We start from the raw sequence: 21,946 nt of genomic DNA on the forward strand, positions 1-21,946 counted from the left end.
ACTCGTGATGGCGTCCATAAGAATTACGAAGGAATGATTTCAACTTCACCATTTGACGGTTTCAAGATATACCTTTAATTCAATCAATGATTTATCCTACATTATCCCTATGTTTTTGAAAGAAGATATGTACGGTCAATTTACAAATGTAAATACTTTATCTAAATAATATATACATGATATTCACATTAAGGAGACTAACAATACTCTTTTATTTATGATAAAACTTAAAGGCGATGGAATTTGTACGTTATATGAGATTTTTGCATTTTGATCGAAAATTGATATACATATGATACCATTGCTAATCAATGTTTGAATACCTCAAAACAAAGCTCGTTTGAAATGTAAATTTAAACGATGCATTGGTAAAAAAAGATAAATTAAAAGTCTTCTGTGGCATAATTTGATATTGACTTTATCATGGTCATAAAATTGAATACATTTGGAAGATGTTTTGAATTTGTCAATAGTAATGTCATTTCTATATTTTGTTAAAATGTTTTACAGCAAGTACACATCACGTATGAAAACAAGTCAAAAAATATAACGTTTCGTAATTTCATGGAATATACTACAATTTTGAGTATACCTTAACCCGCAACTGATATGTTTTATGATGACACATAATTTCAGCTTTCCTTTAAAAAAGAAAAATCGTTTAAGGATTAGTTTGATATCAAATAAACTTCCCTTATAAGATAAATGGCTGACCCGTGTTGAGAGAGAGCCATATCTCTTGCACGTAAAAGACACCCTTGTAGATTTCGAAAAGGAGCAGGCTAATGCTGCTACAAGGCAGCACTCGCACCCGCAAAGTGGAAAGGAATTAGTATAAGTTGCAAAACTTGTTTCCCAATCCACTATAAATAAATATGTTTAAACTAACACAATCATTATGTTAGAAGCTCCGACCTTTCAAATTCTTCAGATAAAGATAAGTTTTTTGAATATTGGGTTTTTATAAACCTTTTAGATCATGTACTCGTTGTAATCACTGGTCGAGTTCTCTTGGTTTCTTTGAAACAAAACGTCTTATAATGATATAGTGTCGACAGACATTATAAACTGTTTGAGGTTGAAATCTAAAGTATACGAATAAGCGTATAGTAAAGGAATCATTATGCGAAAGGAAAATACAGAGGCATCGATATATAAATGATGTAAATTAAACTTGGACAATATTTAAAGAAGTCCTATTGTCAACACTTTTTTCGCCTTTTTTAAGACCCATTTTAAATTGTACGTAAAAATGTTACAAACGTTCATGTCAAGCTACCAAACGTACTTTTAAGGCCAATTGATATATATCGATAAATCTCATCGGAAATTTTCAAATTCAAATGAGTTATTTCATCAGAATTTAAACTTGATTTCGAAATGACTATCGTGAGTCACGTTGTATAATTGTTTTTCAATTAAAGGTAAATTGCAAAACAACTATTTTAAAGGAGTGACGCACGATATTGTTTTGACTTCACACAAATACGTAATATATAAGAACAACTTATTTTTATTGGAGCCAGTAGCTGATTAGAAGGTAAGGCCTTATACATCTCTTTTCAGATAGTTGAATATTGGTTTCATAAGAAATGTATACCTTCCATATAAATATGATTTTATGATATAAATTTTTACAGAAAGAAGGTTATATATTAAAAGTATCATATTATGCAAGTTATTACATTACAGAATCAGCAATCATATCGCGGCGTTTACAACATTTCACAATGGAGTCTAAATTCAACATTTGGGATTTCAGGCTTAAATTGCTAATTGATTCATAGGATTATGTCAGGCACCGTGCTTAAATAACAATTCTAATATGACGTGCTTTTTTTGCTTTTTGAACATCCCATGCTCTAAATCCAATAAAATGTGTTTGCACATGAGTATCTGGACTACTTCAGAATAATGAATTTTATCAAATTATCATGCACTTAATATATTTCCTTAACTTTAGAACACTTTCAAACTCTTAAATGGTGCACTTGATGTTACTAATTCATTTATTATGACTGTGTTATATTCCAAAATTGACATAGTTAATCTAGATACGACAACCGTTCATGCTGGCTGTTCAAACTCCTTCCTCTGAAAAATCACAGTGCCAGCCGTTTGCTTCTTTACACACAAAAAAGGGAGGTTCATGGAAGAATCTACACAAACGCTTTTACACTTATACGTATCGGACATAGAAATTACCTTAATTGTCCTATTCAGAATCGAAATAATTGATGCAAGCTATACTTTATTATAGTTTTAACTTGGGTAGGCATTATATTTGTATTATTTTAGACCTCACTATCGCTCGGGCAAAAATAATCACGAATTTAATGCCTACCCATGTTGAAACTACAATAAAGTGTAGCTTGCATCAATTTTTTCTTAAACAATGTGGACACTCCTTTCAGATGGTTAAGGTTGATATATCATTGATACAAATTCTTTTACGAAAATTGAATTGGTCTACGAAAATTAATGTTGGTGTTGTTGTATAAGCAGAAAATGCTCCCGTTTAACATCAGTTGTGTATGTAAACGACATTACACAAAATACTTGATAATAGGGTATAGACAATTTACTTGGTAACGCAACCTATACTCCTACGAGAATTACCAAGAATAAATCAGTTTTACTTTTCCTTTGAAAAAAAATATGACAAACTGGATCTTTCGTTTATGTACTATACACCTGGAAAAAAAGTATTGAAATACTTCCATTGTAAACAATGTAAAATGATATAATTGTAGAATGCGTATAATGCCATAAAAAGCTAGGTTACATTGCTGGGTCTGCTAATTGTTTTAAAAATACGATTGAAATAGTTTGTATCAGTAATAAAAGCCGGTCTCTAATAAATATGCGAAACTACCGATTCTAGGGACAGTGTGAAGCAGGTGTGCATATTATAAAATTCATCAAATTTATTACAGAAATTGAATGTACTAGTTAATCTTTTTCCTCCTGCAAAAGTGTGAACAAAATGTTTGACCTGTCTAGCATTTTGAAAGTATTCCCAATCTAAAAATAAACTATACCAACGTAACTTCAAATACGTTATTTTACGAATTATAACCATACGCTCTAAAGATACCAAAACATTTTTGATACTGGCATTATCATGATGCTGGTCTGTTTTTATTTATTTCGTTAGATGGACGTTTTTTTAAAACAAACAGACGACATTCCTTTGCTTCTTTAAGTAAGTACCGGAGCACCTGTGGTCAACCTGATGGTGTTCATGTTTCTCGTGTATTTTCTTTCATATACAAAGTAGTGCTTAGTTGCCTTGTTTGTCTTTTTATCGATTAACGTATTTATCATGGCGAAGCTAGTTTATTTTTCGACCATTGGGTTTTGAATGTACCTTTTTCTTTTGAATCTTCAGCCTTTTTTAAAACTAGTTTTAAATGGAAGGTATAGCCTTTTCACATAACAACAAACTTTACAAATGAAAATACGTTATTTAAATTATATATACGTATTAAGGCGACTAACATACTCCTTTATTAATGAGCTTTTTGCATTTTTATTGAAAATTGATATATATGCTACCATCGCTAATCAATGTTTAAATAATTCAGAACAAAGCTCGTTTGAAATGTAAATTATAACGATGCATTGGTAAGAAATGTAAATTATAACGATGCATTGGTAAAAAAGGTAAATAAAAAGTTTTTTGTGACATAATTTGAGATTTTAGTCAATTATCATTTTTTTCAGTTTGTATCTGATTTACTTCGGTTGCGTGTTAAAATAAGTTACAATAAAAATGGTAAACTTATAAAAACTTTTCCTACTTAAAAATCTAATGCAAAATATATACATATACCTATGTTAACGAAACAAAATTTAAATCCCATTTCATCTTTTTCTGTAAGCCCCACGAAAATTCTCATCAATTCTTTTAAATTTCAGAGAGTTAAAACTAAGTTTCGGCCTTCATGTCATTTTTACATTATTTTTATTTTGTACGGGAGCGATCAAAACTTATAGATCAACTTTAAAAAACGTGTAATCATGTAAGTAACAATCCTTTACTGATATCTTTTGCGAGCGAGGGGTGTTCAAGCCAAATAATACGCGCTTGAAGCACCAAAGGAATGCAGTATTATTTGCGTATTTAAGTATGAAGAAAAAGAGCTATTTCTAAAGCAGCCCATCTTGTCTCTGTAGTCCACTTTTGTTCACCTTTTCAATTCAAATATGTAATAACATTTATCTTACCTCCTATTTATTCTATCGAACTAGAGATAAAGGATATAACATAAACAGTTAAGTCGGCCTCATATCTTGACTTACATCTAGACATTGACAATGAGGGTCGGTTGAAAACTAAACTTTACGACAAAAGAGAGGATTTCAGCATTCCAGTTGTGAACTTTCCATTTCTAAGTAGCAACATTCCAGCAGCACCTGCATATGAGATATATATATATCTCCCAATAGATACTATATTCCCGTGCTTTCATTTCCTATCATGATTTTCTTGATAGAGGGTTGCTGCTCACAAGGAAACCATTAAACCAAGAGTTCCAAAATGGTGAAGCTGAAATCATCCCTTCGTAAATTTTACAGACGCCATCACGAGTTGGTTGCAGAGATGGGTCCGATTACTCTCAATGTAATTGATTAAATTACAATTACTTTGTCATTTGTACGATTAAATTAAATTAATGATTACATCATTTCTGAAAGTGTCTGATTAAATTAATGATTACATTAGCAAAGTAATCATGATTACATCTGATTACAATGAATTAAAAAAAAAACACATTTTGAATGATATGAATGAATTAACATTTGATACAACTAAATCACTTTTTAGAAAGGATTTTGTTTTATATATTAGAAAATGATAACTTCAAACTTCATCTATTTAATAAACCACAAAGGTTCACAACATACATACATGAACATTGTGTCACTGGTTATGTCCCATTACACTTTATCAGCATTGATCTCTGAATTATTTTCACTTCAATTGAAAATGGCATTATAAAGAGTTTGCTGTTTGTCTTCTGACCTCTTTGAGACTTTATATGTATTTCAAGGTGCAGTTTATGGAAGTTAAAATATGGATGAAATAAAGTTACCAGTTAAAAACTATGTAAAATTTTAATAGAATTGTTTAACCAAATTGTAAACAAAATACAAGTCCTATAAATCATTACATTTTACATGTCCAATTTAAGAAAATACAAAAATTTGTTTAATATCTTGAACAAGATATTTGTCCAACTTTTAATTTAGTTTGTGCTAATTAGATAAATTTTCACATGTCTGCTTAATCTTTTATCATATACATTGTCCTACAGCTATACTCAATTGGAAATTGCAATAAAAACAAACCTTAATTGGTTTCCTACCTGTCAATTCAAAGTTGACAAAAATCACAATATTAACAAAAGATCATAATTCAGGATTAAAGAAAAGTATAATATTACTTGAATATAACAGTTATTATCAAATATATAATATATGTACATCTTTAAATTGTGAATATACGTACAATATCTTTTATTAAGGCTAGTACAATATATTTTACTAATTGTAATATATATCTCTTCTTAGGCTGTAAATGATGACTTTTCAATACTGTTACAGTTTATTTTTTACTAAAGTATACAAATCAATTAACATGCTTTATAAAGTAAATCAAACTATCTTAACATGTAAGTATTCATTAAATAAGAATAACAAAATTGTTCATTTATTGACCATAAACACAGTTTAAGATTTTTTTTCCATTGTAATCAGAATGTAATCAAAAAGTAATCAGGATTACAGGGTATTTTTAAAAGTAAACTGTGCCCCTCTACTTGCTGACTTGTTTCTTTATTATTATGAGGCTGACTTCATGCAGGAACTTCTTAGGAAGAAAGATAAGAAGTTAGCAATATCCTTTAACTCTACTTTCCGCTATATAGATGACGTTCTTTCACTAAACAATTCAAAATTTGGTGACTATGTGGAACGCATCTATCCCATCGAATTGGAGATAAAGGATACTACAGATACAGTTAAGTCAGCTTCATATCTTGACTTACATCTAGAAATTGACAATGAGGGTCGGTTGAAGACAAAACTTTACGACAAAAGAGATGATTTCAGCTTTCCAATTGTGAACTTTCCATTTCTAAGTAGCAACATTCCAGCAGCACCTGCATACGGGGTATATATCTCTCAATTGATACGATATTCCCGTGCTTGCATTTCCTATCATGATTTTCTTGATAGAGGATTACTGCTCACAAGGAAGCTATTAAATCAAGAGTTCCAAATGGTGAAGTTGAAATCATCCCTTCGTAAATTTTACGGACGCCATCACGAGTTGGTTGACCGTTATGGAATAACCATTTCACAAATGATATCGGATATGTTCCTCACGTCGTAACTACAATCCCCTTCCCTTTCATGAATTTGACCTACCGAATTAGACTATTTACCGGATTTGTAATCACATAAGCAACACGACGGGTGCCGCATGTGGAGCAGGATCTGCTTACCCTTCCGGAGCACCTGAGATCACCCCTAGTTTTTGGTGGGGTTCGTGTTGTTTATTCTTTAGTTTTCTATGTTGTGTCATGTGTACTATTGTTTTTCTGTTTGTCTTTTTCATTTTTAGCCATGGCGTTGTCAGTTTGTTTTAGATTTATGAGTTTGACTGTCCCTTTGGTATCTTTCGTCCCTCTTTTATTAAATTAAATTACATGTAATCAGATTTTTGGCTGATTAATGATTACAATGATTACTTGAAAAATTGTAATCAATTACAGCTGATTAACGATTACAATTACAATTACCCCAAGTCTGGTTGGTTGACCGTTATGGAATAACCGTTTCACAAATGATATCGGATATGTTCCTAACGCCGTAACTATAATCCCCTTCCCTTTCATGAATGTGACCTACCGAATTAGACTATTTACCGGATTTGTTATAACATAAGCAACACGACGGGTGTCACATGTGGAGCAGGATCTGCTTACCCTTCCAGAGCACCTGCGATCACCCCTAGTTTTTGGTTGGGTTCGTGTTGCTTATTCTTTAGTTTTCTATTGTTTGACTGTTTGTCTTCTTTCATTTTAGGCGTTGTCAGTTTATTTTCGATTTATGAGTTTGACTGTCCCTCTGGTATCTTTCGTCCCTCTTTTAAAGATATCATTGGTAAAAGGACTGCACGTGGTGACCCTGTATATTTGATATAGGGTGTCCTAAAAAATATAGGGTTAGTTACCATACATGGTTAGTTACCATGCCACAACCCTTTATAAAACAATACGATGTTGAGGAAAAATCTGACAGGATTCAGCAGACGAAAGAATTGATGATGAAAGGTTGAAATAAGTTCATAAAACACAATTAAAGCTGACAAGTTGTTATTGATGGAATAACGGAGTTGCATCCCTTTCAAAACATATAAAGAAATCTGAAAGGATTCAACAGACGAAGAAATTGATACAATCATGTTATGAACGTTTGAAATAAATTATAAAACATTCTTTTTTGTTTTCTCTATAGACAAATAGAAGTAGGATCTTAATACTAAGTTTTGAAGAATTGATCACTTTGATAGGCCGCTAGTCAAAATACCACATGTGAAGATAGTCGGTAAGATAAATTCGTTACACGGTGTGCTAGAGACCTAATACGACACATAAGAGGTCAGTAAATTCCATATATTGTATAAGGTCACTAAAACACCATGTAACTAATAATATACCTTCATGCATTACTATTAGAGATAAATTGTTTCGAAATTTTTGAAATTTACTGGAAATTTCGGTTTCTCGAACAGTTCTATCCTTTTGAAATACTTTTAACATATATCATTTTTGTTTCAAAAGATACATGCGAGCAGGTTTTTGTAAAATTATTCGAATATCTTCACTACATAGGTGTGCTTTGAATTCGTGTAACAGTTCTTTCATACATAATCAAGCGAAATGTATTTATCAAAATAGGGGTCGATGAATCAGTCTGAATGATAAATTCAGTTGTGAATTGACCCTTTTCCCAATATGTCACAGTTTGACGTTGCGAAATGTAACATTTTACGTTCTTGACTACCTTCCCTGTCTTGTAGCTTTATCGTATGCTCTTAATGTCAATAATACATACAAATGGATATTAAGAATGTGTTTTTAATATTTTTGCCATAAATTCCATCTCAGGATTTAAAGCTTGAAAAAATACGTCAATTGCATGTCTATGTATTATACAGATTTGATGTTGACTTATATGTTTATATGGTTTGTGTAAGTCTTTTTTCTTTGTCTCAATGTTGTACAACCATATTTTTTTTTCTAATTACATGTATGTAGCCACTGTTACATTCCAAACACGTTTTTCTGTCAGTACAGATGTTATTTTCCATTTATCAATCATCAAGTGGTGATCAGATATGACCGGTAGTCATTTCTCAAATCCAAATATCAACATGAAACATGTGAAATACTTTACCCAATGGTCATTCAGAATGGCTTCATTTTGAACAGTCTAAAATTGAGAAAGGAAATGGGGAATGTCGAAAAGATGATATGGGTCACCAGGAGAATCTTAAATTCTGAAAATAATTCCTCATAATACACTATCGCTGGCACTGTAATTTGACTCTAGTTAGTTCAGCTTCAGAGTATCCGACATCAGTATGCGTTCATTTTTAATAAAAATGTAAACTTTGGTTATTAAAAAAAGTTAATAAACGAGACGGTTTTCCTTAGAAGAAAATGTAGGTCATGTAGCAGAATAACATAGGAATGAAAATTATTGGTCATATGCTTACACGAAGATATCTATTTCATTATTTCTTTTTTTTCAGATTCTGCTTTTCATCAGCAAACAATCATCAAAATGGTAAGCAATGATAATTTTGAAATCAAACAGATTCTGAAATACGTAGTGCTATAATTTTAAAATTGAGATCGATAAAGAGATACTTGTTCAGTAAAAATTTGCGTTTTGATATATAGCATAAAATCGTATAGTACCATTTGTACGGACCCAGATGCATATTTCAACAAAAACATTATGGTTGAAATCTAATGATGATATATTGTAAAAAAATTTAAAAAAAAACTGTTCCTTTTATTTAATAATTAATTTTTCATAAATTGTGAAAAAGTTCAACTAATACCTGTAATATAATAACAATATGATAGATTTTTGCCAAAAAAAATAACAAATAACGTAGTTCAATTAATATTAAGGTATATTTTTTTCTTTATGCAAATGGATCATAATGATACAGTTTTAAATTGGGATAATAAATGTATCATTAACCTACATAGATGTAATTGGTCCTCACATTATGTGTCTTTTATGATTGTCTTTGTGCACTTGCAAATCAACAATTTAAGATTTTCCGTTAAATTTAATTGTCTATCTTTAAATCCTCACACCAAGCAGCATGATAGTTGAACATTTAGTTTTCAAGATATAACCGTCTAGAGAGAAATCTTTAAATGTCTAATCAACGGTCTATATACTCGAATTTGAAAATAAAATCATCAATCTCGATATTACCTATCAATGAAAGAAGATACGTGTTGCAGTCGCTCCAATGTACACATGAGATGTGTAGTTATTTCTGTGGTTCGGTTGCATCTCGTTGTATACATCTTGACATAGGTAAGCTGAAGTAATGTATAAAAAAATAAATATGATTAGATAAAACTAGAATTATTTGATTTGATAGAAATAAAAGAAACTCGTTCTGTCTAGTTTTCGAATCAGAAAATAAAACTAACAAAAACAAACACACATAGGACAGAATCAATGTTAACACTCCTAGTAAGACGCCTATGTGACCTTTGTTGTCATCGATAAGCTAGTGTGAGAATGTTAGAATGATCAGCCGCACATTTTGTTTTGCGAATATCATTCTCTGTAAAAAATATTTCTAGGTTTCAACTATGAAATCATTAGGCCAGTTGAATCCTACTTTGACCAATAATATTCCTACTCTATAAATGGCAAACCAATATGACTATCATCGCTTAAGGATGTATTTAGGTGATCTTAAGTAAAATTAGATAAATCAAGAATTTAAAGTTGATACTATTAGCTTGAAGGGTGCTAGTTAAGGATCAGAATAGGCTAAAAATATGTATAGGTCATGGCGCTCCTTTTCGAGATATTTGATTTATAAAATATGGCGAGAAAAGGTTGACTCAGACTTTTACCTGTTATTTGCATTGTTATATTTTGGGTTTCAAATTAAAAAAGAGAAAATCAAGAATCTGCCTAAATTTTGACAAATGACGTTTTATGAGCAATTTAGTCTTATATTAAAAGATGGGTAGGTGTTATGGGGCAAAATGTCTTACCATGTATCGTATGGAAAAACACCAAGACGTACGAACATCTGACACAAATTCCAAAACCTCACCTTCACTAAGTACATCCTTAATAGAGCAGGGTGATAAGATTAGTAATAAAATTTGGCACAAACAAGAAAAATTATAATTTCATGGTCTTTTAAGATATCAGAAGTGTTCCCACCAACATTATAATATCATAATAACACAATTATAAAATTGAAGTCATAAACTAACAAACTTTGATATTTTAGTTTGAGGTTAATGACAATCCATGGTCAAACAATTCTTAGCTTAAAAAAATGGTCAAATTAAAAACCATGTAATAGACCATTTCCTCTAAAACGTAAATTGGCAAACACATTTATGGTTCCAAAAAAAATAAAAGATAGAGTCAACCTAAAAAATTAATAACCCAAAATCATCAAAAACAAGTAATTTAGATACTCAAATCAAGTAGTTGAACTGTCAAAATTATTGATCATAGGTAGTTAGTGTTAGTAATGACTAGTAAACATTAGTAATTCATTACTGAGAAATTTATGAAAATGCTAGGTTATCAATTACAGCACATTATAGTAATCAATTTAACATGTTTAAGTAATTTCAGGTAATGATTTTAGTAATTTTGCGTTTTTCCAAATATGTTTTTTAGTAATTCAAAATAATGTATTTATTAAGCTATTCTAAGAAATATTGAGTAATTCTAACTAATATTTTATATAATTATAAGTAATGTTTGAGTAAATCCAAGTAATGATTTTAGTTATTCCAAATAGTGTTTCGAGTAACTCCAAGTAATGTTTCAAGAGATTATGAAAAAGGTTAAGTTAGAGAAAGTAATATTTTAAGTAAATCCATTGTAGTTTGTAATACTTCTAAGTGATGTTTCTAGTAATTCCACATAATATCTCCAGTAAATTTACGTAATGCTGTTATTTATAGTAAATGCTGATCTTTAAATATTGATTTTTTTTTCTCAAGAAATGGTATACGTATAGATAAATTATAATCGATGATATTACAAGTAATTTCTAAATAGGTACATAAATGAAGTGGCGTAATTTTGGGAGATGGTACACAACAATTGCCCTTTCCTTTTTTCTTTATGGTCAAAACATGTCTTTATAAACAACAAAAACGTAGTGTGTTTCGAAATATGATCCAGTACGGTCTATAACAATATGAATATATCAAATTAATATACATTAAACATGTTAAAGGTTACACTTTTTTTTTATTAAAAATTCATAAAAGAAAAATTTAAACCAACCTTTCAAATGATAATCATATACCTTATCTTTTGTTTTCAATCAGTTAATATTCTTTTTTGCTTTCAAGTTATCATGTTCTACCTCCCTAGTCACTCTTGGGTGCTGCGTTTCTATTTATTTGAACATGTTGAAATATCAGACACAGAGTAGCCAGAAACATGTATACCCACCAACCTTTAGCTCCTGCAATACTCAAATATATTTTGTTAATAGCTGAACAAAATCTAATGACAGTCTAATTTCGTTTGGCTGAATTTTCATTTGAGTCTTCAAACAAATGATACCTACCGTAAACTGGGATTTATGATATAATCTGGTACCTTAGATTGTCAATAAGTATACATTTTAGTAACACTCAGTTTATTACCTAAACTTAACATTACAATGACAAATGATAGCTTTTAAATATTTCGACATAACTAAATATCAAGTAATTCAAGTGCATCAAATCCATAACACAATCTTAAAATGAATGATAATCTTAGGAAACAGGAATACGGCCATTGTTATATTATTGTTCGTTTCTGTGTGTGTTACATTCTAACGTTGCGTCGTTTGTTTTTTCTATTTTTGAGTGTAATTTCATATTGCGATAAGACGTGTCACGGTACTTGTCTATCCCAAATTCATGTATTTGGTTTTGATGTTATATTTGTTATTCTCGTGGGATTTTGTCTGATGCTTGGTCCGTTTCTGTGTGTGTTACATTTTAGTGTTATGTCGTTGTTCTCCTCTTATATTTAATGCGTTTCCCTCGGTTTTAGTTTGTTACCCCGAATTAGTTTTTTGTCCGTGGAGTTATGAGTTTTGAACAACGGTATACTACTGTTCCCTTTATTTAGACAGTATAACATGCTAACATAAGATCAACACATTGACAAGATACGTAAAGGCCATAGTGAGACCTCTGCACTTCGCTCAATTGCATATTGTCACGAGATCATGAGTTTGGCATTTTGATTCCCAGCAGTTTCAACCTAAAAAAGACACTTGACTATACATTGGAGTATTGTGACTTGTCTCCCTTTCTCGTCTTTTCACCTTTTTTTCACTTGTCTGATAAGCCTTTTTCATATTTTGCATTTGAAAATTGTAGCATATTTATATGCTAAATCTTTTTTGCAGAATAAACTCGTGGAAAATGTGGAAAAAATTGACCTTGAAACACTGACAAAGATAATGCCTAAATTACGGAGATTGTTTGGAGAGCCTATAACCAAGCAATACATGGAATTAATTGCGAATGCCATTTACGATAAGGATGTGGAATCCGACTGGAACAATACAAGAGTGTGCTTGGTTGATGGCAAAAAGTCATTCAATATAGTTTGCGGAACCGGAATCCACAACTGGATTTTATACACAGAAGACGGTATTGTTGATATAGTAAAGTCAGTTCGGAAACAATATTTTGACGAATTTATAACTGCACCAGTTATAAACAAACGCGTTTTCGGTAGGTTACTCATCAAGTATGTAGGGAACGAAGGAGCTGATGTTGATACCAGAAAAGCTAGCCTGAGACAACTCTTCCAAGCTACCATTGACTACATTCAAACCCATGATGTTCCTGGAGTTTGGGAAAATGCGACGATAACTGTTTATGATTCAGAAGATAACACATTTAAGATCAAAAGTGGAAACGGGAAAAATACGTTCATAGTTACCGAGATAAAAGGCAATCCAATAATTAAATATACTGTAAATAATAAGGTGAAAGAGCTCAAAGAAACCAACAACCAATCAGCTACTAATGACGTAGGAATATTGTCACGAATAGGTGGCGTTTTCGGTCACGGAAAGTAAAATCCAGCGTTATTTGGAAAAATAAAACAGAATCAAAGATGTCATACAGATGATTAACTGTGTAACTTTGGTACAATATAGTAGATTAATAAGATGAGATTAATTTATGATTGTTACTTTTTTGCTACCTTCAATAAATGTAACTAAGCGTTTCTTAATTCTTGGTGTGGAAGGTGTCAATAAAGTCATGTTGTTCATTTAAGGATCCATATGTATGTGTAAAATACGCGGATGAGACATCAACGGCTCAAATAAAAAGCTTCTTATTCACCAAACAGACTTCATTTATGTCTTCAGTTATTTTGTATATATAATTTGTTACTTTCTTTGTCCTATGACTACATGTTTTATTGTGTTCTTGTGATCTAAGTTTTTAAGGTGGAGAGGTGGTGAAAATTTTTAAACAAATGTGTATAGATACTATTTAGTCTTGTAAGTAGTAAAGATTTACTCATAAGTGTGTTTCTTATTCTATATGAAGCAGTTATCGTCCAAAACAACAAACAAGACAAGGCTTATGTCTCTGTCTTAAATAACTGTTAATTGTAAGTTTTGAAACTTATTTGTTGAACCTTAATACTAGTAGTAGCAAACATGATGAGGGAAGCAATCAAAACGTTACTGCATTATATCTTTTTGGTATTAAACTTTTAAGAATACGTTACATGCAAGTTATATACATGATATATTTATACGGTGGGTATTTTAGAAAAGCCAAACAAATAAAACACGATCAATTAAAAAAAAAAACACTTTTGTACACTGATTTTTATGATGACATCATCTTTTCATTTCTCTTTTTATATGTATATAGGGAGGAAACAGTAGTAGTTATTCCGAATACAGAACAATAGACGAAGCACACGAGTTTGTGAACATCATAATCAGAGAGAATCCTTATTTATCCTATGAAGCCAAATCTATGTTACGAGAATTAAGAACGGACGTCTATGTGGCATTAGATGAAGAAACAAGTGCTCGAATATCAATATACGTCGAAGGCGAAAATAATGAAGAACCGTTTAAATTCAAGATAGGTAGTGGAAGCCAGCATCTTATCGTTAATATACTGAATGACAAAGTCAAATACAGGTTTAGTACTGGAAGGTATTGGACACGATTTAAAAGAGGCGCTGCTAGCTTTTTTAAGTCAGTTTTGCATTACACTGGGAAGGCATTGTCGGCTGGGTCTTCACTAGCTATACAGTGGTTCTAAAAAGAAGTTATGGCTTTAATTAAGTCTTTAACAGTAAACTTTAATGAAATTGATGTTATTATGATGAAGGTATATTTGTTCCCTACATTTATTGAAATTTGAAAAAAATGTATACAGAAAATAATGTTGGATTCTTACATGACAACGTGTTTAGATCAACTGACAATATGATATAAATGCGACTACACTGTCATTTGTCGTCGTTTTTATACGCCCGTCAAAATTTTGACGGGACGTATTATGGTATACACATGTCCGGTGTCCGTCTGTCCGTCTGTCTGTCCGTCTGTCTGTCCGGCGTAAACATGTCGCACCATAACTTGAGAACGACTTATTCAAATTTCATGAAACTTAATATAGTTGTTTCTTATGATGGTCAAATGATCTGTATACTTTTTGGTGAAAATAAGATTTAAACTTTTTGAGTTACGGCACTTTGTAACTAAAACAGGGGTGTGTTTTTTTCACATGTCGACCGTATCTCAAAAACGATTCTTGATTATGGCTTAAAACTTTAAACACTTTTTAGTTATATTAATCTTGATATCTGTATACTTTTTGGTGAAGATTCAAAATTTCATTTTTGAGTTATTGAGTATTTTGTAAAAAAGGGGGAGGGTTTTTTTTACATGTCGCGCCATATCTCAAAATCGATTTATGATTATTACTTAAAACTTTACACATGTCTTTGATATATTAATCTAAAGATCTGTATAATTTTTGATGATGATTCAAAATGTTATTTTTGAGTTATTGAGTATTTTGTAAAAAAGGGGGAGGGTTTTTTTTTACATGTTGTGCAGAATCTCTAAAACAATTTATGATTATTGCTTAAAACTTTACACACTTCTTTGTTATATTAATCTAACCGCAGTCGAAACCCGGAGTTCTGTGGAACCCCTTATACATTTTGTGTATATATTATAATTATTCGTGTTTGATAAAGAAAGTCCTTATCCTAATGAAATTCCCAGTTTCTTTAAACCGGATGTCTATGACAAATAGCTGTATAAATTTCAGTACCCAGTTTGTTTATAATCTGATTGCATTAATTTGATATTTCATATCTTTATGTTTGTTTCCTGAATGCATTCAATTAGTTTGAAACTCATTATTGAAGCTGTCTGTACTCATAATAGAGGTGGTATAGAGAAATTGAAAGTCTAACTTCCATGTGAAATGCAATTCTGTGCCATGCAATTTATAAGAAGGTTTCCTATTTTGTTCTTGGTAGTAACACACCAGTTTCATTTGAACCTCATATATTCTGACAATTATTTTATTGGACAAAGTTCGTTTTGAAAAATTACTTGTTTTAAATTTATTATGAATATCTTGACATGCTCTGAATGAAACTAGTTTATATAAAAAGATAAATTTAGTAAACCTAAATAAATTAAACATAGACACCAACTGTTTATCGAGATTACTAAAAAATCGTACGTGTGACTGCAATACCAGAGTTATATATTGTTGATAAAGATGGATTAACGATATTCGAGACTTCAAGGAGGCATATATCCGATCTAGTTGGTTGAATCACTTTTCTTTTATCAGACCTCGAATATATTTATTTACACAATTTTCTAACTTTTTCCTATTCACATATTATAACATCTCAAGTTAAATACATTATGAAATGTTATATTCGCAATAACATACGAAAATATGTTTGTGGTAAAGCATATGTATAGTCTTAGTTAATGTCATATAAGTGATAAAGACCAAAATTTGCATAGTTGTCAGAAAGATTATAGAGGTACTTATTGGTTATAAACATATCAATCTCTTTTTTTCAATTTGTGTTAGATTTACAAAATATCTTAATCTCAATACAATTAATGTTCATGTAATATAACAACTTGTACTTTGGACCAAACTTATCAATGACACATGCTTTTATGGTTATAATCTTAAGTCAGTTTAATTTTGAAATTAGTATTGTGACAACCTCTATTTTTTTACAGAAATGCCACAGGACGGAAAGTGGCCAATTACTAACAGTTTTATCTACATATATAACAAAGCAAACACAATATTTTCTATCGTTTAGGTTAATTACTAGTATTGTGAAGGAGAGGTTTTTAAATCATTTATTTCAACAATTAGTTTATTTTCATATTTAAATAATTTCATAAAAATATACATGATCGTGCTTTTAAATTAATTTGAGTCTATAATATGTTAAGTTTTGTAAAGTTGAGTTATATTTACTGTTAAATGCAATGAAATATATGTAGCGTTAGGGAGTGTGTTAGTTTATTAAAAGGTATATCCTATGAATTTGTTAGTGAGGAGATTTTATTTGTGTGTGTTGGGGCAATGTTGTGTTTCACTTCAAAGACACAATGATAAATGTATGTTTATGATTTTTTTAACTGTTACACTGTTGTTCCAGAACTGCTCAGCAAAGAATTTCTATGTATAGTCGCCGTCACGTAAAATTGGCACCATGTTTTTTGTCCAAAAAAAATTAAATATCAGCCGCGTTTACTCAAGATGATGTTTTTCATTTAGCGGAAGTAAAATCCTGTCCAAATATTCACTACTGTCCTACCTTTTATTGTGTTTGCACTGTATAATCCTGACCTTCAAATTTTTCAAGATTATTTACATTGTAAAACCGCCTTCTTGGTTTCTATGATAATCCCTTATTCCATAACATTCGTTACTCTCCGGTAATATCATTGTCATTGATGATACAATTTCCCGCGCTTTTTAAGTAAAGATGACGAAAAGCTCCGAGAGACACTAGAAAATGGAGAGCACGTGGAACTCCACGGCAACACTTCCGGTAATAACAATGTCGGATTCCACCATATCAAATAATCTTTTATTATATGAAGGTCATGATTATACAGTGCAAACACAATAAAAGGTAGGACAGTAGTGGATATTTGGACAGGATTTTTCTTCCGCTAATTGAAAAACCCGTGCCTTAGGTTTATGCTCCTATAATAAACTAGTTAGAGGAGTGCGTGTCCGAGCGAGAATATATATATATGAATTACTTTAGGAATTTTTTTTTTTTTCACTATTCAGCCACATTCACTATCAAGTCAGACGTCAGGCTCTACCTTGATTTACCATGTCTTTTTATCTTTTGTCCTAAAGGTTTTGTTGTAAATGTACTGATGCTGACATCTTTTGACGTTCTCAGTCGAACAGTTTTATCATTTTTACTTTATTGTATCCTGTGTGCTGGTTCATATTCTGAACGCCATTCTTTGCCTCTTTAAATTGGTAAACCTGTACCAAGTCAGAAAAATGGCCATTGTTATATTATAGTTCGTTTCTTTATGTGTTACATTTTAATGTTGTGTTTCTGTTGTGTCGTAGTTCTCCTCCTATATTTGATGCGTTTCCCTCAGTTTTAGTTAGTAACCCGGATTTGTTATTTTTTCTCATTCGATTGATGAATTTCGAACAGCGGTATACTACTGTTGCCTTTATGCAGGGGTTGAAATTAAGCTTTTTTGTGTACTGGCCAGCCGGACCAGTGGACTCAAAATCTACTGGTCCGGCTCCAATTCTACTGGTCCTGCACAAATGAAATTCATTTGACAAACACTAATATAAATGAGAGATGTTTACGTTTATTTTCATGATTTTCCCTTTCTTTGTTTCCTCTCCTTTATTCTAGTGTTTTTTTAGTGCTGTTCTGATTGTTCATTAGCAAGTACAGAATCTAACTTAAAGTTTGAATATATCGTTGCAAAAATACATTTCTTATCTAGGTCTGTCACTGCAAATTGTTCACATGATATACCTAATACAATCCATTCATTGCAATCAACTATATAATTAAACCATTCGCGTTTTTTTACCTATTATTTTTTATATTTACATTTCTTTTTGTCAATTTCATAAACTTTATTCAGATCTTCCATTTGAATGTCACTTATTTTTATATTTTTTTGTCTGGTAATTTGACCGATTCCAAAAATATACACATTGTTTGTTGTTGTGAAGGACGCTCAACCTCGATATTAATAAAAACTTAATCAATTGTAATACTTAGTACCTCCAGTTCCGTGTGATTGATTTCGTAGGTAAATTGTTTTGTAAAAAAAAACCTTATTGCGATTCAAACAGGGACAAAAGTCGACCTTGATCTATAAGTTGTCATGGAAAATCAATATACCAAATATCAAATAAATGTCTTCTAGCATGAAGGAAAAGTGTGGAAAACTGATTTGCTAGACTGACGGATGGACAGACACACATATAGACACAAAGACACAAATAATGCAGACCTAAAATCCCTTCGACTTCGCCGTTAGATTGAACCTTTTTTTTAGTGCTAAACCTCTCACTTTTATGATAAACGCATCAAGTTCCTTTATATTGACAACCATGCGTGAATTTTAATGTTGGTGTAGTTCATAATATATGGGAGAGTAGTGAATCGGAACTATTATCTTTTGAAAGAGCCCGTGTAAAAGACAAAATAATATATTCTCCAAGCTGATCGAACTTTTTAATTGAAACCTAACAGGTTATTTATGCACTTTGTGTTTTAAACACCCTGAAGATATAATGCACTTTCTAAAAAAATGTTAACCACTGGAAGGAGTCAGGCGGAAATTTAATACTTCTACTAAGAAATCTACTAAATGATAAGATTAACGTACTAATAGTGGAAGATTTATTTAACCTCGAAGATAATATATTACATTTATTAGTGGACTGTACAACATTCCAGTTTTTAAATCAATTATGAATTAATATTGAGCGCCTGCCAAGCAGCCTATGTTTTGCTCTACGTCAGAAGAGAACAAGTTTATTACTATGAAGACTGTTCATATAGTTTTCCAAGTTAAAAGAAACATATTGTTCAATGATTCTTTTTAATTTGGTATAGATGCTAATGACTTTTAAAAAGATTTATAAACTGATGGTAGATTTTAATATTTTAAACAAATCAGTCAGGTGGTCATAATTAACACTTATATGATTGGTGATAAATTTACACTTTCTTTTTAGATTTTAAATGTTTACTTGTCGCTAAGTCATAAGTACAGTTAACTGTGTTAAATTATTTAATACCTTAAGTTTAAGAATTAAAAAGTCTGTAAGAATGTTCTCTCGATAGAGGTACACTACATGTAGGAGCATGGGTTAGGACTTTAAGTTTGCATCGTACGAGTATGCATAAGTAAACGAAAGGAGAAACACACATTTGCTGACATGTGCAAGTTTTACAGTCAATGTGCATTGTGGATACATGTATATATATTCTATTGATCCGAAAGAGACCTTAGTGAATAATAGACAAAATGACATTTGATGAATATATCAAGTTTTACATTTTAATATATGACTGTATATACAGTTTGAATACTTTTAAATAAGTGTGACGGCGGTGTATATTAGTGTATAAAGACGTTTTGAATTCGAATGTGAACATAATCATTCAATAAATACACGTGTAGGATAAGGGATTCTACACTTCAAGATGATTTACCAACTGAAGTGGTTCATCTGAAAAAGGTGGAATATACAGAATATGTAACAGGTAGCAGGTGAACAAAAACAAATTGACATAATAAGTAAACATGTAAAAATAGTGGTAAAGAAGTCAACACCGTGGCACAATCTTAATCACAACAAAAACATAAAGGATTAAGATATTTTAGGTAACGTGACCGCATGGTTTATAGATTAACATTAACTCATGCATAGAATCGTGTGTATCACGGTAAAATTTTAACATCACAGGTAGAGATTTGAACTAACTTTGTCGTTCCAAGTTTACAAAAAATAAAGGCACTGGCTATGGTTAACTGGAAATCTAACAATAATAAAAAAGAAAAAATATTGATACATTTGGGACTAATTGCCGCAGTGTAGGGTTGGATAAGGAACCAATTAATTCATAATGTAACAATACTATTTGTGTCTACGGTTACATTATATATCATTACACTAATGCACTACAATGCACGATGGAACTAGTCATATGTATGAACACGAAATATAAAAATGAATTTGATATTTACAATATTGCATACGATTTTCAAAATATTTGCTTACAATGACAGTTTTCACAAATCCAGTATGTTGTTTTGGAGCATGTTTTAGTCCGACAATTTTTTAACACAACTCCAAGCAGCCATCTTAAACCAGTAAATACATAAAAGTGAACACTTTTCTCGGCCCAAGTTTTTAACAGCGAACCGTTGTACTATACGTTTCGGCTTTGAAATTACTAAACTCATTGTTGTCGGGTTATTCTCTCTTTGACGCACTCTCCATTTTCATTCTCAAATTGAGTATCTTTAAGTACATCAAAACAATTCATACTTAAAACAATTTACACACTATTTGTTGAATAATATTATTATTATTATTATCATGATCATTATTACTAATAGCGTATTGCGTTTCTATATTCCACATCGGCTAGAGGTATAAGGGGAGGGTTGAGATCTCACAAATCATGTTAAACCCCGCCGCAATTTTGCGCCTGTACCAAATAAGGAGCCTCTGGCCTTTGTTAGTCTTGTATATTTTTTAATTGTAGTTCATTAATATGTTGGAGTTTAGTGTGACGTCCATTTTTACTGAAGTAGTACACAAATTTTATTTAGAAGCCAGCTGAGGACAACCTCGGGGTGCTGGATTTAATTGTTGCGTTGAAGGCCTTCGGCTGTGTTGTCTGCTATTTGGTCGGGTTGTTGACTTGAGTTGACATATTCCCCATTTCCATTCTCAATTTTAATATTATCTAGTATACATATCTATAGCAGGTCCAAAAGGCTCAATAAGTACAAATGGACTATCTAGGGTAAAAATCATTATGAAATCATGTCCAACAACTTAATTGGAAACTGTAATACAATGTAATATCAGGGTCCTCATACAAACGTTTATGAAAACAATTATAATGATTCTTCAACATATTACATATATGTCATAAGTCAGGTAAATCATTAGTGATTTCTTTAGATCTCATCTTAATTTTTTTTTTATATTATCAAATAGATGTATTACACATAAATTATGTTGACAACTAGATATGTATTTGATTGCAGTTATTGAGGCATGTTCATTTTTTAAATGTGTTGTTTGTTTTACTCTTAATTGCAGTATTTGATCCAATGTCTTCTATAACAGTAATCTGTAGTAATCTGTAGCAGGTGAAGAAAAACAAACTGACATAATAAGTGAACATGTAAAAATAGTGGTACAGAAGTCAACACCGTGGCACAATCTTAATCACAACAAACACATAAAGGATTGAGATATTTTAGGTAACGTGACCGAATGGTTTATAGATTAACATTAAGTCAGGCGTAGAATCGTGTGTATCACGGTGTAAT

The 21,946-nt window shown here is 31.1% G+C and overlaps 1 long non-coding RNA gene across 5 annotated transcripts; it reads left to right on the forward strand.

Moving 5' to 3' along the window:
• The first annotated feature begins 1,441 nt into the window (after nt 1-1,441).
• LOC143083494 (uncharacterized) lies at nt 1,442-17,517 on the forward strand. 5 transcript variants are annotated; one of them, XR_012980735.1, is made up of 3 exons: nt 1,442-1,540; nt 8,828-8,862; nt 12,725-13,862. It is a non-coding gene; the product is annotated as an uncharacterized LOC143083494 (long non-coding RNA). The 5 variants fall into 5 exon arrangements; XR_012980737.1 differs by lacking the exons at nt 1,442-1,540; nt 12,725-13,862 and adding exons at nt 7,526-7,617; nt 14,220-17,517; XR_012980734.1 differs by lacking the exon at nt 1,442-1,540 and adding an exon at nt 7,526-7,617.
• The last annotated feature ends 4,429 nt before the right edge of the window (nt 17,518-21,946 follow it).

This window comes from Mytilus galloprovincialis, chromosome 7 (genome assembly GCF_965363235.1).
Source record: "Mytilus galloprovincialis chromosome 7, xbMytGall1.hap1.1, whole genome shotgun sequence".
Classification (NCBI taxonomy): domain Eukaryota; kingdom Metazoa; phylum Mollusca; class Bivalvia; order Mytilida; family Mytilidae; genus Mytilus; species Mytilus galloprovincialis.